The sequence below is a fragment of the Rhinopithecus bieti genome, unplaced genomic scaffold, assembly GCF_001698545.2.
Source record: "Rhinopithecus bieti isolate Rb0 unplaced genomic scaffold, ASM169854v2 scaffold_77461, whole genome shotgun sequence".
Lineage (NCBI taxonomy): Eukaryota > Metazoa > Chordata > Mammalia > Primates > Cercopithecidae > Rhinopithecus > Rhinopithecus bieti.
The window spans coordinates 212,062-225,460 of record NW_016829348.1 but is presented as its reverse complement, the minus strand read 5'-3'; the positions used below and the strand labels follow the sequence as shown (position 1 = coordinate 225,460).

Below are 13,399 nucleotides of genomic sequence, written 5' to 3'. Positions count from 1 at the left end.
GAGAATCCCCTCTCAGGTTTATTTTCACTAAAATAAATGTGTCTTTAACTGTCGAGCTGCATTTCATGTTTCTTCCCTCTTTCTTTAACTCTTACAACCATAACTAGCAGAAACCTGATAGCTTACTATCAGTGTTCCTTACACATTGATGACAATCCCCAAGAGAAGAGCAATCTTACTGTGAAAGTGTTTTTTTTTAAAAAAAACTGGAAATAATTAAATCTGATACATAAAATAATTCATGAACCATACAAGGTCTTCAAAAGCAATTTTGTTACATGAATAAATTATTTTTATCTTTAGAAAGGGGTCACAACAAATTCTAAAGTATGCATAAAAATAATTTCAAATAAAGAAATGATTCTGTGTTCTTACACTTGATTCTGGGTAAAACAAAAGTTTTGAATATAGCATCATGTTACCTTTAAGAAGTTGAAAAATAACTTCAAGTTATTCAACTTCTGAATAAGAAATTATAAAAGAAAAGTGTATAGTACAAACAATTTCTTGATTTAAAGAAGGATCTGCTTTAAGTACAAATGTTTAATATAAGTTAAATAAATTGTCTTCTTCAAACCATTTTTTCATTCTTTTCAATAAATATTTATTGAATACGCAACAGAAGAAAAGACTGAGGATGAGAGCTCAAACAAGACCATCATACATAATATATTTTGCCTGAACTACATTTTATTTTTTTCTTTCATCATTGAGATTTTATTGGTTGAGGACCAGTACAGACATTTCAATTTGTACACAATTCTTAACATAAGTACCGAAAATCTAAAAGGCCATGTATTGTAATTCTTTTTTAAAGTTATTCCAGTGACTTTCTCCCTTAAAATTTGGAGGCAAATTTTCCTTGAAGGCTATCAAGTACCAGTACCTTCATATGTTGATAAGCTGTTAAATACCTCCCACCAATTCACAACTGAATAGCAGATACCCTATATATTCACATTTTTAATCTTTCACAGCACAGTAACAAAGTTATTAGGACATCAGGACTACCACAACCAAAGATGTTACAGAGTGCACACAGTTCTCACAGGGAGAGCTATGATCAAGGAGTGGATATTTTAAGGAAACAATTCTACTACAAAACATGGGAATAGAAGAAATTTAAAATGTTCAAGACATTAAACGCAGGACATAATCTATATTGCCATTTAATCTGGTGTGTATTATAGAATATAAAAACTAACCTCCCCAGCTATGGTATGTTAAGTTGACACCCAAGACAGTCAAAGCCTCCCATAATTCAATATCCCACAGTATTTTTTCAACCAGCAAATAATTTCACTTTTCTTAAATTTTACTTTTATCTTAAATAGTTTCACTTTTTTTATCTTAAATAATTTCACTTTTCTTAATTTTTTCTTAAAAAAAAAGCATTTACACTTAAAAAATGGGATGAGGTGTGATTCCCTCCTTTTAAAATGTTTCTAGAGCTACTAAAAACTTACATTTACAAAATAGTTGATAATAAATATTCCTCTGGATTGTACAAGAAGGGAGACAGGGACCACTGATAAGACATGGTATATGGTATTAATCAGACTTGACTTCTTAATCTCCTGCTTCATCAGAGGCAGGACTCTCCTCAGTTTTCGTTCCCCATTTTCTGCAGGTAAATCTTCAGTTTCTTGGTTGGCCACTTCAGCCTGTTTTCCCTTTGCTCCCCTTTTCCCTTTTGTTTGCCCTTTTTTGTCTGAAGATTTGTCTTTCACTGCTGCCCTTTTCAGCTTCGCTTCCACTTTTGCAGGAGCAGGTTTAGCTAACAGCCGCTGGAATCTCCTCTTGGGCTCTTTCTTGGCGGACCCTTCATTGGAGCTGACCTTCCTCTTGGGCATCCCGGTGGCAGGGAGGACACGTGCCAGGTTCCTGCGGGCTGGAGCTTGCCTAGAGCCTTTGCGAAGCTGAGCTGTAGCTCCTCTCACCGCCCAAGCCGCTGAGACCCACTGCCTTAACTACATTTCGAAAACTTGAACAAACATTTCAAAATCAGGACATTTCATATACAAGTCTGGATTTCAGTCTTCTCTTGAACAACCAGGGCCTGCATTTGTGTAGATCAGCTCAACAAAGGAGGCAGAGAAGGGTATGTGATGTTCACCACAGCTCTGACCACTCCCCAGTGACACTCTGCCTCTCTCAGTTGTCCTTTATCAGAACCCTGCCACCGTTTTTATAAATACTTTTTATACCTTCCTGTCTATAAAGAATTGAAAACGAAAGACCAGTAAAGTATCACATTTTGCGAAAAGTCCCTTTTACATTTCAACTGCCTTCTTTAATTTAAATTAAATATACAAAGACTTTCTGTAATGAAGACAAAATCCAGCCCACTTCAACTGCTTTTAAAGGTTTAGTATTAGGTAGTGGTTCATACCTATAATCTCAATGCTTTGGGATGCTGAGACTTTAGAGGATCACTTTAGCACAGGACTTCAAGACCAGCCTGGGCAACAAAGCAAGACCCAATAAATAAATAAATAAATAAATAATAAATAAATAAAGTTAGCAAAGCAAGACCCAATACATACATAAATAATAAATAAATCAATCAAAAATGTTAGCCAGGCATGGTGGCATACACCTGTGGTCCCAGCCACTTCAGGGACTGAGGTGGGAGGATCGCTTGAGCCTGGGAGGTCAAGGCTGCAGTGAGCTGTGATCTAGCCACTGCACTCCAGCCTGGGTAACAGAGTGAGATCTCATCACCAAAAAAAAAAAAAAAGAGAGAGAGAGAGAGAGAGAGAGAAAGGTTGAGTATTTCTTATCCAAAATGCTTGGTACCACGAGTATTTCAGGGTTTCTTGGATTTTGGAATATTTGTATATATGTAATGAGATATCTTGGGAACAGGACCCGAGTATAAGCACAAAATTATTTAGTTTAACATACACCTTATAAACACAGCCAGAAGGTAATTGTATACGCTATATTTTGGTAATTTTGTGCATGAAACAAAGTTTGTGTACACTGAACCATAAGAAAGCAAAGGTGTTGCCATCTAAGCGACCCATGTGGACAATCTGTGGTTGTTTGGCATCGCCATCACTCTTATGACATCGCCATAAGACTTTGAACTTATATACTATTAATAAACAATCATTTTCTTACTCACATGTAGGTGTTTAAGTAAAAAATATGACATATCATTAATACGGTGAATAAACAATGTGTTCAGGTAACTGAACAGCACAGTAGCATATCAGAATACCTCTATCAGCTGTTAAACAACAGCAACTATAAACACCAGCAGACTGAATAAACTGCATTGTGCACCTGTGTTTTCACTGCAACCTATCACATGAGGCCAGGTGTGGAATTTTCTACTTTGTGGCATCATGTTGGCACTCAAAATGCAAAATTGAATCAAATATAAAATGTGGACTTCAGACATTACAATATTCAATCCTTCTTTAACTCTCTTGCTATAACTTTGTTTCCTGCACAGATTTTGGAGCATACTGGATGTCAGATTTTCAGATTAGGGATGCTCAACTGGTATTATTCTGGCCCCTGCAAAGCTTTCAGTAGGTTCCCTACTATGTCATACCAGGGACTATGCGAGTTCCTGGGAATAGCACTGTAACTCATTCTTGAGTGGGTCCTTGAATTCATTGAGTTTATAATCTAATAGGAAGAAGGCTATGAAGAATTCTAATAAAGTAAAACAAGCAATCACAACAAACCTTCCTCTTTAACTTACCAAAATGGAAACTTTGAAGAGCTGCTCTTTAATAAATCACTGGAAGGCACCAGGACCCAGGTGTTTTGACTCAGCCTCATTTCAGACTGAGATCTGAGGCCACAATACCTCATGTGCCTATATATGCTAATAATCACCATTTCTTGTACCACTCTTTACATATTCTCATCTACACAATCATCTTCAACTCTTTCTCATGCACTTCAGTCTTACAATTTGTGATCAGCAATCTCCCCTGTAACTTCCACCTTTTCTCTGAATGTTCTTTTCAGTGGCTGAGTTCCATTAATCCTGGCTTCCTTTTGTGTAAATTCTTCTGCTGAATTGCTTTTAACAGAAAGTCCTTTTATTCTTTCTCAGCTTATAAACCTCAGGACAATGAGATGTGATAGGTGTCCTCCTTTCTTCTTACTGCCATATCCAATTAATTAATTCCCCCCCTGTACTTTTGAGAAAATTAATGCTAAAGCCTTTGCCATCCATCTATAAGAGTGACACCCTTTCTTATGTCTTAATGCCTTCTGCTAAGCTATTACTCTTCATCATTTGTTGAAGGTTTCTCTCAGGGCAAAGAATTCCTCCCTACCTGATTATCATTATCAACTATTTCAACATTAACATAAACGAAGTTGCCATACCCTCATCTCTTTGGTTCTTGAGCTCTCGTCTCTACCTTACATACCCATTCCCACACTCAGCTTTCATTTCATTAGAAATTGAATCAAATATAAAATATGGACTTCGGACATTACAATATTCAACCCTTCTTTAACTCTCTTCCTATAACTTTGTTTCATGCAGAAAATTATCAAAACCTTCTTTAGCTCTCTTGCTATAACTTTGTTTCATGCGCAAACTTTGTTTCATTCACAAATTTTGTTTCATGCACAAAATTGTCAAAATATAGTGCATGAAATTACCTCCTGACTATGTTTATAAGGTGTATGCTAAACTAAAGAATTTTGTGTTTACACTCGGGTGCTGTTTCCAAGATATCTCATTACATATATACAAATATTCCAAAATATTGGCCCTTTCCTGGTTTTATTTCTTTTACTGTCCAGTTTAATTAAAGTATGCCATTATAATCACTCATTTGCAAATACTCAACTCTTTTGCCCTTTTTACCACCTTTGTATACTTTAAGAAAATTCTTATTGTATTCTAACTTATACCATTTTTCTCCCTGTAATTGAGAACCGGAATATTCTGGGAAAAGAAAACATACAACCGGGCATTTTCACATTAAAGTCAAAATGAAAGACTTCAGATGAGCACAAAACAAGTATGTGCAAACTCCTGTGATGTATCCCTAGTGCATTTGTTTTCCAGGATTCTGAGATGATATAACATGCCCTCTCCACTTTTTTTTTTTTTTTTTTTTTTTGAGACAGAGTTTTGCTCTGTCACCCAGGCTGGAGTGCAGTGGTGAAATCTCGGCTCACTGAAACCTCCGCCTCCGGGTTCAAGCAATTCTCATGCCTCAACCCCCCAAGTAGCTGGAATTACAGGCATGTGCCACCACTGCCGGCTAGTTCTTGTATTTTTAGTAGAGATGGGGTTTTGCCATGTTGGCCATGTTGGTCTCGAACTCCCAGCCTCAAGTGATCCACCTGCCTCGGCCTCACAAATTGCTTGGATTATAGGCTGAGCGACTGCACCTGGCCCTCTCTCTGTCTTTTCAACTCCATTGTGTTAAGTATTAATGATCTACTTAATGTTTTATGGAGACAATTGAATGCATCCAACATAATCTCTTCAGCAGAGACTGCTAGTAACCATACAATATACATTGAAACCTTATTTTTAATGACAGAATTCCATTCTTTAGATAAGCGCATTGCCACCTTGCAAAAGGATTATTTCTCATCCTTCCTTGAACCTAAGTTCAGCTATATGAATCAGTCCTGGCCAAGGAGACGTAAATAGAAACTTTATGTAGTGTCTTCATCATTAGAAACCTGATTAGCAGGTATGCAAGTGGTCTTCTTTTTCTACTTTCTCCAACTTTCTGCCTGGATTTTTTTTATTTTTTTATTTTTTTAGTTTCTAGTGTGTTTTATGCTAACAGGCAGAAATCTGCCAAGAAAAACAGAGAAGGATCAGATAAAATTGAATGACACTGCATGTCATGATGAAAAACCATCTGGGGTCCTTATCCAGTATTGTTCCAATGGAGTGGAAGAATTAGACAATGTTTCCATGTCTAATGTGAGTAAAAAGACAAGAATTAAAGATGGGTAATATATAAAAATCTTTCAAGAAGTTTGATTATGAAAGGTATGATAGAAGAACAACAAGGAAAATTAAGAATTAGGAATTTTTTTTAATGGGAGGTGCTTGATCATTTTCACTTCATTTTTATTTACTGAAGAGGAATCTGTTGATTTTAACAAGTTAATCAATCTAAAAGAAGAATTAATGTTCTCTCCACACCTCTCCTTTTCCTTTGGCCCCCTAAACAACCTGTTCTTTATTTTTCTTACCATTTTTTTTAAACATGACATTGTTTTAGTTTTCTCTCCTCTAAAGTGGGAATAATAGTAGTACCTACATCAAAGATTGCTAAAGATAACATATGTTTTTGTTCTTTGGCTATTGGACCTGTGATTAATTTGTTTACTCTTGGGTTCATTCCCTGATGCCCATTACTCTGCTTGTCACCACAAATATCTGACTCCTTCATTTCCTAGGACCCTTGTCTATTGACTTCTAATTGGTTTCAGTATCCTGAATGTACCAGCAGAACACTAGGGAGAAAGAAAAGGAGAAATCAGGATATTTATCTTTCTTCCTCTCTCTTTCTGTCTGTTCCATGCTAGATCTCAATAGAACCTCTCCCTTCTTCATGGTTTGAGCTCTCCTTGAAGACTTTCAGTCTCTGAACTTGAGAAGCATCATCGTGTCCCATTTGTACTTCCAGCTATAGGGGTGATAATACCTTTCACATGTCGCTAAGCTCAGGGTTGTCTTACTATGACCCATTTGGTTTCTCATCTCGTTTTTCATGTTTACAACTAGGTTCCCATGTTATATTCCTCTACTGAACTACTTGGCATGGGTTCTGTCTTCCTGACTTCGTCCTGACTGATACAACTATTATTATCATCATCGTCATCATCATTAACTGAGTAAGTCAGTAAATAAAAAGTGGTTAAATGTGAAAAAAAAAAAAAAGTGCCTCAGAAAATAAGAGATGGAATACAAAGCCCAGGTAAGAGGAAAAGCCTGCAATTGGAAAATGGAAATAACTTCATATTTAAAAAATTAAATAAATAAATAAATAAGCATCTAAAAGCATGTGAATAGCCAGTCAAGATTATTCTGTAATTTATGTTTTGTTATTTTTATTCCATCTGTTTATCTTGGACATGTTTGAGGCAACTAAGACCATAGTCCAGTTGTACCCTGTCTCCCAGTAGCACCTTAACAAGGTAGTGTGTCTCCAGAAAAAGGTGGCAGAAATATGTGTTATACAATTAGAACCTGAGAAGTGTCAGAGAGCTCTTTGTGTCCCAGAGTGCACAGAGGCAGCAGAAGGAAATCCATGCAACACAAAAGAGAGCAAAAATAAAAACAGTTACATAAAATTTCTGAGCAGATTGGAGATGAATAGAGCTCAAAAAGTCCCTAAGCATAATTTGTTGTGGGAGCAACAGAATTTCTCTTTGCCTAAGAGTGGTACTAAAGAAGAAAGAGATTTGCTGAATTTAATGCATCAGATGAGAGCCCAGAATAATTTAGTAGCAATATGTACAGACTGATCACTAAGAAACAAGCAAGACAATATGTGACTCAATGGAAGTCAATGAGGACAGAGTACATTTAGGACTAGATGCCCAGTCCCACCCTCCGATGTCTTTAGACTATGTAAGATACATGGACCCTTGACACAGTTCCTGGAAAAGGAGAGGGGAGACTAAGTAATAATAATTGGGATTATGGTTTTGACATTCTGACAGAATAGGGCTAAAAATAGAATATAAATTCAATTTTAGAAAAATAATTTTTTGTTTATTACACATCTGAATTAGAAAACTGAGATTTCTATCTATGACAAGTGAATAAAATAGTTGAAGGTTGTTGCAAGATCAGTTTTAAAGTCATGTTGGAAAAATAAGCTCGTAAAATATTTAGAAATTTTATGAAGCATAGTACTACATTAAAAATACGAATGGGCTGGGTGCGGTGGCTCACACCTGTAATCCCAGCACTTTGGGAGGTCGAGGTAGGTGGGTCACCTGAGGTCGGGAGTTCAAGACCAGCCCAACCAACATGGAGAAACACCGTCTCAAATACAAAATTAGCCGGATGTAGTGGTGCCTGCCTGTAATCCCAGCTACTCGGGAGGCTAAAGCAGAAGAATTGCTTGAATCTGGGAGGTGGTGATTGCAGTAAGCCAAGACCGTGCCATTGCACTCCAGCCTGGGCAACAAGAGCAAAACTCTGACTCAAAAATAAATAAATATATTCATTCATATATATATACAAATAGATATATGTATATATATCTATGTAGACATATGAACATATATATGAATAGATTCATTCATAGATGTGTGTGTATATATATACATATATATCTGAATTAGAAAATATACATATATACACACACATATGAATATAAATATGTATGTATGTATATGTGTGTGTATATATATACACACACACACACACACATATGAATGAATCTATTTTGCTCAAAAAGAGAAAGCCAAGGTGGAAAAAAATTCTTTGTTTCAAAATGCTTAAAAATGTTTTTGAATAACTAGTTGAAACACTGAAATCACCTAGAGTATAATCTTGAAATTTTAGAAGTAGTTAGCATTTTGGTCATCTTGCAGTTTTGTTTTGTTTCTCCATGTATACAAAATTATTTGTGAGGACAGAATTAATTATGAAATTACTTATAATGAAATTTTTAAATATTTATAGTAGTTTAATTTCAACTGGATAAAATAGAGATATATGCTTATATGCGGCTAAAACTATAACAGGTAAAAATATAAGAGTGGGGTTCACTGCGCCCATTTCGTGTCTGGAATCCAGACACAGCAAGTCATCTTTCAGCTTAAATACTTTTTACCCTAGTTTTCTCAGTGTTTTCAAATGAGTGGTAAAATGGTAAATTAAGAAATAATAACTTAAACACTTTTTGGCTATATTTGTGATGGAATTTGAATTGGCATAAACTTTTTTCATACAAGAGATAAATCATGACTTGGCATGTAAAATGCCCTGGTCAAAATTTATTTGCCGCTTTTCTTCAAAGAGAAAAATAGTGATGTTCTGGCAGAGTATACATGCGAATAAAGAGAAAGGATTCATTGTTTATCTAGCAAGTTGCTCACAAATTCGAAATACTTAGCAGTTATCTTTCAAGACTGAACACTCACATCAACAACTGTAAGCAAAACTGTTAATTGTTATACTGTATTTGACAATATCCTTATAATGGGAATTAAGTTTAAGAATGGGAAAAAGAGAACTGATCACTGGTAACATAAGCAGTTTTTCACCTTAAATTACATGTGACAAAAAGTGTGGTGTTAATAGTTTAAGAAAAAAGGAAAAGAATGAGTTATCTTTCTTTACTGAGCATGGCCCTGCGTGACATAGCAAAAAAGACTAATGAGTCAGTGACTGTTTCATGACACAATTAACTAAATTTTCCAGTAATAATATGTATTTATTGAAAATTTCAACTTCGTATAGTACCACTTCTTTGGCAAATCACTTTTCTACAGAGATTTTCATAAACTTTTAAGAACGGAGCAGCAGTGGGCACCAAGCAGTCTCTAGACGTCCATGGTTTATTGTTCTGTGGCATTAGAAATATTTTGACAAAAACTTTGAGAAATGTAGCCTACTCTATAATTTTTTGGTCACTGATTTCACATCTTTTTGATAATTTAAAATTTTGCCCAACTTTGGCCATTAGATAACAATACCTTCTAGAGAAGCCACGAGCCATAACTCTTCATGAAGTTCCTCTTGCTCTAAAAACAGAGGCCCATGTCCTGGACCCAGGTCCAGATAAAAGGGCCAGGCACTATGTTGTCTGTATCAATTGCTAATTCATAAAGGTCTTAGCAGGGGTCTTTGCAAAAACCAGCAGAGAGTACCTCTGTCTCGTTTACTTTCTTTTTTATTTATTTTTTTGTTTTCTCAGCAACCTAGCTCTCAGGGAAAGAAAAAGGCTCTTCCAAAGTGTCTGGCTGCAGCATGCCAATAATCGTGTAGAGTCAGTAGCAGTGCAACAAATCACTGACAAGTGATGAAAATATAAACATGGTAATTCTAAAGGGCTTAGATAAAAGGACAACATGATATTTGAGGACGGCTTTTAACTTCCCAATGAAAAGAGAAGACAATTATTTCCTCTCTAGGAATTTTGGATACAGAAATAAGTGGGAATGTGACTTTATCTTGCTTCTTTGAGCTGTCCTTCCATAAAACGATAATATTCTGATTAACAAGCTGGCTTTTGTAAACTCTAAAACTAAGTATGTTTACAGATTAATTATTCTCTGGTTATGAGAGAAGAAGCAAGCCTTGTCGAGAGTAGCAGTAACCATCTCCTTTATATCACTGCAGTAGGGGTTGGTATTTTAGGCTTCTTTTGCATTCATCCCCATAGCATTTTGTGAAGCGTGTCATGAAAGACAGCAGTACAAGATTTCCTGCAGATTTCTCTCATTGATTTATTAACTGATCTATACAGTGGTTGTCTTATCACACTCATCACTAATGATGACATAGAGAATAATTGCCATCCTATGACTGATCAGAAGAGTCATTTTAAATATGAAAGTAATAATATTTTATTATTAATAGTCTACATAAGCCAGTTCTCTCCTTTCTAGGATCCATACTAGCAGAAGTTGTAAAGCAGTGTCTTAAATACTCATTCAGGGTGTTTAATATATTTTAAATCAGTGGGAGATTCAAACATTATCAACCTTGCATTTTCTAGGGTTTTTTCTTAAATTGTCTTTATCTACAGAATTGGCTGAAAGGATATCACCAGATCTTGCAACAATATGACCAAAATATTCATAACTTGATCTTAATAAGTTGCATTTTTTTTAAAAAACACATTAAGTCTCAACAGGAAGATATCAAACTACAATTTTACCTAAAAGGTCTTAATAGGTGCTATGTAAATATGACAGTATATTATTAGAGGAAAATATTACCTAAAATAAATTGTGAATCACTTTATGGTTAGATGAACTGAAATTAATATTGATACTGTGTGCTTCACTCTTAACTAGAAGAAAAATAACATTGCTGGAAACATTAATATGATGATGGTGCTTCAGGTAAGCAACTCACAGTGGCTTTTTGCCATTTAAGCAAATAACAGTGGCTGTTTTTTTTTTCTCCTGAATGTTAAAATTATATTTTGGTGTAGAAAAATGTATGATTTAACAATTATTTTCATTATATATAATTTTCCGGTAGTTCAAAGTCTACATTTGAAACTTATTTATGCTGACTTTTTTTTTTTCCTGGATCAATAGTGTCTCTGGAAATTAGATATCTCCACGGAAACTTTTCTCTTCTTCTTGATTTACCTTCGTCATTTTATAAATATTTTTTCCTTCTGTTTTAGAGATAAGGGCATGAGATAAAATGCATATGTTATGGGGAATATATTTAATATATATTTGTATTTTCCAATACAGCATTCTAAAACAGTTGTCTGCCAAGCATGTAAAGTTAAGAATGCTTACAATTTCCATATCACCACAAACTGTTACAATCTGCAAGTCTCTCTCCTTTCCTTTGAACATGGCCATTGTGATACCATGGACCTTTTAATGACAACACCGTGGCATACAACATGATAGTACACCATGACCAAATAGAGCAGTTTTGTTTTTAATAACATAAGATTTAATAATTTTCATTTTTGTAATTCATTTTAGTTTGAATTCTTGGTTTGGATGTTTTAGGAATTTGGACACTTGAAAAAAATGTTCCCCTCTGTAAGAACACAAGAGTTCTACTTTTGCCAAATTGAGTTAGAACTTGTGTTTTTCTATCTCCTCTTTCTTCACTCCTTCCTTTTCTCCTTCCTTCCTACTTTCCTTCCTTCCTTTCTTCCTTTTGTCCTTTTTTTTTTTGCAGACTAAATCCTTAGAGAATCCTATTTATATATTCTCAATGAATTTTATTACATTTCTTTAAGTAAACAGCATTTCACGTTATGTGTAAGTAAAAAAGGCGCATGAAGCTAGCAAATGACGAGTAATAGTAAATAAATTCAATTTTACCCACATAGTTCCTATTTATATTTGAATTACTATTCTTCCTTTGTTAGTATTGGTAAAATAATATTTTACCTCACAAAATGTTATTAAAATCTGCACTTCACCAATCATTTTTCGCTGCAAACTATGACATGGTATTTTTATTTGATTCCATTAACAAATTTTTTTTAATAATTTTGTATTAGGAAAGGGCAATAATCGGAGCATATATCATAAGGGGTTCAAAAGTGATGCAAAGCAGACTGTGTAAAATAATAAGTTATATAGTTAATATATCAAATAAGTTTATTTTACATCATAAATGTTAGCTATGACTTTCCTTAATGGATGAATTATATTCATTTATTATTTTAATTATCTGTGTTTCAAAATGTTCAAATTGCAACATGATGACACTTGTAATGATAATATTAAACATGTATTTCCTAATAAAATTGAGATTACAAAGATAAAGCATTAAAAACTTGCAGTTTTTTCTCTCACCAATTAATATTGAAATTCCATCTTCTCCTAAGGAAATTTTCGCAAAAGTGTTACATAATATATTAATTATTCATTTACTGTCATCACAATTCTTATTGTACTTTATCTATTAAGAGAAAAGTATAATTACATAAAAGGAAACTGTGGTCTATTTTTCTATTTTAAGAAATATTACTGTTTAGAATAAACTACTTCACTGAATATTTTTTGGTATGGAGTATAAAATGTTACTCAGGTAAAACATAATAATAACGATCATTATTTATTTAGCAATATATAATGTGAGTGATATTTGCAACCATCACTTTGTTTTAAGCTAGTTTTATTTGATTGGTGTATAAATTGTAAATGTTGAATTTTCTGTAATAAGGTTTAATCAGGTATATATCATATATACACATATAAGTTTCTTATAATTAGCTGTCTTTTCTATAGAAAATATAAGTAAATAAAAATGTTAAGCTGGAACTAAGATTGCATGACCTTGCTACCAATTAACTTAAGGAATTGTTAAAGGCTTTATCATTTTTCTGTGGCACAGAATTTTATAAATTAAAAGAAAACTTAAACAAGATATGTATCTGTTGTCTTCATTATGCTGGATAAGAACTGACAGAACAGTTAAAACAGGGCTCTGCTTCTAGTAGGAAGATATAAACAAAACCTGAAATCCAAGTAGTGAGCTACTGCTTTATTTTCAAGATTTTAAGTATTTTGCCAAGGGCAGACTGTTACTTTGGACAGAAGGAAGAGCCAAACATAAAGGAGAAAGGGAGAACTCAGGACATAGAAAGAAAATCTAAAGTATTTGACAGTACTGATACTGCCTAAGATGAACATATTTGACAACATTTACATTCCCAAGGATGAAGCAAGCACTGAGCTTTGCAAAGGATATAGAAGACAGTAGATACAAGAG

General features: G+C 34.3%; 1 pseudogene; it reads right to left on the bottom strand.

The window, feature by feature from the left end:
• Nucleotides 1–1,551: 1,551 nt before the first annotated feature.
• LOC108523945 (non-histone chromosomal protein HMG-14 pseudogene) lies at nt 1,552–1,853 on the bottom strand (annotated as a pseudogene).
• Nucleotides 1,854–13,399: the final 11,546 nt, after the last annotated feature.